The sequence below is a fragment of the Meles meles genome, chromosome 1 (genome assembly GCF_922984935.1).
Source record: "Meles meles chromosome 1, mMelMel3.1 paternal haplotype, whole genome shotgun sequence".
In the NCBI taxonomy this organism is placed as follows: domain Eukaryota; kingdom Metazoa; phylum Chordata; class Mammalia; order Carnivora; family Mustelidae; genus Meles; species Meles meles.
The window spans coordinates 129,595,353-129,600,511 of record NC_060066.1 but is presented as its reverse complement, the minus strand read 5'-3'; positions in this window follow the sequence as shown (position 1 = coordinate 129,600,511).

Sequence of the window (5,159 nt, the reverse complement as noted above, 5' to 3'; positions counted from 1 at the left end):
GGACCTTCAATATTTTACATGTACTGTGACCTCTTTCAAACTGATGCTACTAGTATTGTTTTTAAATAGCTTTTTTGACATTTGCCAACTTAGTACTTGGATGTTCATTTTCTTCTAACCTATGTGTAATAAGAGGTTTTATTTCTCTACCTGAGTGTTGTGAGATCCTGATCCCCTTTGTCCTCAAGACAATTCTGGGAAGGTTTCTCAGACTGTGCTCTTATACTAAAGAAAGTTTGTAGCTTTAATTAGTGAAGAACTAAGATGTGGTATTTGCCCAACTTCTGTCTGATTATTACTTTCTTCATTTCATCCTGCGTGTAAGCCTTCAGTAAATGATACAGTCTTAGTTCAAGAATTTTTAAAATACTCTAACCCTCTTCCTTATTCTAGGCCAAGAGACCATTTTTGACTTGCTTAATATAAATTCAGTATAAATGTAATTTACATATTATATTGTATGTTATGTAAGTGACATATAAACATGGTCATGTTCTAACAAGTTAGCGTAAATGCTATATAAACAGTTTGATTCGGAGCGGGGCTCGATCCCAGGACCCTGGGATCATGACCTGAGCCAAAGGCAGAGGCTTAAACCCACTGAGCCATCCAGGCGCCCACACAGTTTGATTCTGTCAGAGTCTCAGCTATATTTACATCACTATCTTCTTGTGTTAGTCGTTGGTCTTAGTTAGAGTTAAATTCACTGGTGTTGTTTTCATGAAACGGGATTTATCACAGAGTGTTAGTTGGCTCAGAGAGTTTCTGGGTGTGGACCAAGGCAGTATTACATAGACAGAAGTGACACAAGTAGAAGAAATGCCCGGGCATATCATGGCATGATTCCCAAAGAAATCGCGCTCTTACTACAGCCTTCTGTTATTCCACACCTACTCACCAAAACCTCCTCTAGAGCTGCTGATAAAAATTTTCGGGCCAGGCACCCTAGGTGTCTCAGTTGGTTAAGCATCTGCCTACGTCTGCTGTGCAGTGAGGGCAGGAGGAGTAAGCCAGGAGCAACAGGCTCCTCTGTTTGCCTCCTACTACCACCTGAACAGGAAGTAAATTTTAGAAAAGATACAGCAACTCCATATAGGGGGGCACTTTGAGCCCTAGCAGGGCTGGCTGATGGCGAAGAAATTAGATAATGGATAAAGGAAGAGAAGAAATTAGGATCTAGGAATTAGTGATTAGGAATTAGGAATTAGTGACCCCAGGGTCCTGAGATTAAACCCTGTGTTGGGCTCCCTGGTCAGCAAGGAGTCTGCTTCTCTTCCTCTTCCCTCTGTTCTCTCTCTCTCTCTTCCTCAAGTAAATAAGTAAAATCTTAAAAAAAGCAAATCTTGGGCTTTCTTGACCATAGTGTCAGATCTGGGCAGCCCCTGCTCACAATCTTGTCTCCTCTATCAAAGTCTCATTAATGAGTCTGTTAGTGGAGTGTAGTCAAATGAAGAACCTAGCTATAGGCAACGTGGGAAATGTAGACTTAATTTTCCAACCTCCAGAGCAGGGAGATGGACTGTAAGGCTGCTGGAGTGGTGGGAAGCAGATCAATCGGCAGTGTGTGCTGTAGTGATCCCTGGAGCCATCTGACATGTATACGTACTCTTCTTCCAGACTTGAACTTACCCGTAGCAGTGGGAGCCAGCAGCTTGCTACACTTGTAAAGGAACCTAGTATCAAGGAACCATTCTTTTTGTCATTGAAGAGAGGCTTACTTTCTCCCCAAAGGGGAGGCTCAGTATGTCATCGGCCGTTACCTGATGTTCATAATTCCCCTGGTCCAGTTCCTATTCTGGATTAATACACTTAAATTTGTAATAAATTTATAAAGTTTATCATCACCAGCTTATCTTCTATAAACTAGTAGAAGAAATGGAAGGGGGGGGGGAGTAGTCAATTGGTAAAGGAAGGAAAATCCCTAATTCCTAATTCTTCCTCTTCCCTTATCCATTATCTAATTTCTTCACCCTCAGCCAATACTGCTAGGGCTCAAAGTGCTTCCCAATAGGGAGTTGCTGTTGTTTTTCTAAAATGTATTGCCAGTTAAGGTGGTACTAGGAGACAATCTAGAGGAGATCATTGGTTCCAGGCTACTCCTCTTGCCCTCACTGCACAGCACAATCTTTACTTCCTCTTGAAAATAAGCATCAGTGATCCTGGTCAATAGAGTAATTTCCAGCCTCTTGGTCCAAGGACATCAGCAAAGAAGATTGGCCAAACTACAGGTTAAACAGAGAGTTTAGTAGAAACGTTACGTCCCCTGTACCTGAACAGCTAAAATCTTCAGCAAGTCAAAGTATTTGTTATATTCTCTGAATTGACCTGAATAAATTTCCAGCACATGAATCAGCTTTTTATGTGTATAGAATCTCTGCTAATCATGTTATGATTCCTTCTAGCTGGAGGTTCATGATGCTGTTGTTTTTCCTGTCTATGTCCAAGTGTTCTCCACCATTCTCTCCTCAAGTCAGTGAATCTTCGTGTGTATTTCACTCTAGCAAGGTAGAGTGGTTAGTGAATAACAGGTGATCCATCCATATAAAACATTGTTTTTCATCCTGACTTCAAATTAGATTCATTTGGAAAGAGAAAAAAAAAAAAAAGAAGCGGGACATCCTACCCCCACAAAAAAAAAAAAAACCCCAAACAAAACAAATAAAACTCATACTTGGGCTCTACTTAAGACCTGCTAGAACAGGAGTTCTTCGATGGGGCCCAAGCGTCAGTATTCTTTAAAAACGGCTTATGTTATTCGCATGTGCTGCCAGATTTGAGACATGTTATAAAATGATAGGCCTGATCAGAGCTTCCAAAACTCTTATTGTTGACATGTGCCTTTGGGTAGAAACACCTAAAGCAGCTCAATCAATGAAAACTAAAACCTTTTAAATATCCATAGACACTTTAACTGTTATATGTATGTAATATTACCTGTTTACTGGAAACAATATTTAAAATTAGAGGTTAAAAGAAGAAAACGATCATCAGTTATAATCCCCTCAAACAGAGGCCACCAATGTAGATATTTAGACATTTAGATTAAAAAAAACCACAGAATTTTTTAAAATTTTTATTTTAATTCTAGTTAGTTAACATAGAGTGCATTATTGGTTTCAGTAGAATTCAGGGATTCATCCTTTATATACAACACCCAGTGCTCCTCACAGCAAGTGTCCTCCTTAATCCTCATCCCCCATCTAGCCCTTCCCCCACCTGCTTCCTTCCATTAACCCTCAGTTTGTTCTCTATCTTTAAGTCTTTTATGCTTTTTTTCCCTCTCTCCTCCCCCCCTTTTTTCCTCCTTTCCATATGTTCATCTGTTTCGTTTCTTAAATTCCACATTTGAGTGAAATCACATGGTGTTTTTCTTTCTCTGACTGACTATTTCACTTACCATAATACATTCCAGCTCCATCCATGTCATTGCAAATGGCAAGACTTCATTCTTAAAAAAAAAAAAAAAAAGGCACCTGGGTGGCTCAGTTGGTTAAGCAACTGCCTTCGGCTCAGGTCATGATTCCGGGATTTCAGAATCGAGTCCCGCATCAGGCTCCCAGCTCCACGGGGAGTCTGCTTCTCCCTCTGACCTTCCCCCTTCTCATGCTCTCTCTCACTGTGCCTCTCTCAAATAAGTAAATAAAAATCTTAAAAAAAAAAAAAAGACTCTTAAATATAGAGAACAAACTGTGGTTGCCAGAGGGGAGGTGGGTGGACAGATGACTGAAATAGGTGATGAGCACTGAGTAATATAAAAATTAAAAAGAGAAGAAAATAAAAATAATAAAGTGTGTAATGTGATAAAATGTGAAGTATGTGTACTGCTATGGTCTGAAAATGTTTGTGTCCACCAAAATTCATATGTTGAACTATTAATCCCACAGGTGATGGTATTAGGAGGTGGAGCCTTTGGAAGGGAATCAGTTCCTTTATAAAGGGGGCTCCAGAGAGATCCCTTGCTCCTTCTAACATGAGAGGACACAGCCCGAAAGCATTGGCTATGCCCCAGCAAGATGGGCCTCACCAGAATCTGACCATGCTGGTGCCTTGATCTTGGACTTCCCAGCCTGCAGCACTGTGTTTGAAAGCTACCCAGTCTATGGTGTTTTGTTATAGCAGCCCAAATAGACTAAAATATATATACTTGTGAAACTATCCCCAAAATCAAGATAATGAACAAATTCATCACTCCAACGAACTTCCCCTTACTGTTTACAATCTCTCCCACCTGACTCATCCCTGTCCCTTCCACATCTCCAGACAACAGTGACCTGCTTTCTGTCCCCACTGATTAGTTTGCATTTCTTAGAATTTTATATCAGTGGACTAATACAGTATGTACTCCTTTTTGTCTTTTACTCAGCTTAATTATTTTGAGAGTCATCTAGGGTGTAGTGTGTATCACTAGGTTGTTCCTTTTTTATTGCTGTGTAGTATTCAATTACATGGTGTACCATTTTCCTTTATCCATTAACCTGTTGATGGCTTTTGGGTGGCTTCTAGTTTTCAGCTATTACAATAAGTCTGCTGCAAATATTCATGTACAAGGGGCGCCTGGGTGGCTCAGTGGATTAAAGCCTCAGCTTCGGGTCATGATCCCAGTGTCCTGGGATGGAGCCCCACATCGGGCTCTCTGCTCAGCAGGGAGCCTACTTCCTTCTCTCTCTCTGCCTGCCTCTCTGCCTACTTGTGATCTACTCTGTCTGTCAAATAAATAAATAAAATCTTAAAAAAATATATTCATGTACAAATCTTTGCAGGAATATAACTTTCATTTCTGTTGGGCGGGAAAGTGAAAACGAAATGAAAAGGTGAAGTGGCTGGGTCATATGACAGTGTAGGTTTACCGAAATTGCCAGATTATTTTCCAAAATCATTGTACCATTTTATATTGCCACTAGCAGCGATGATCTCCTCTTTATCCTCACCAACACTTGCTAGGGCTATTCTTTTTAATTTTAGCCACCTTAGTAGGTGTAAATTGTGTGTAGTATATCTTACTGGAGTTCCAACTTGTATTTCCCTGATGACTAATGATGCTGAGTGCACTTTTTTGCACGCTTATTTTTTACCTATAAATCATCTTTAGTGGGTGCTTGTTCAAATATTTTGACTAGTTTTCAATTCATTTTTTGATATTATTGAATCCTGAAAGATGT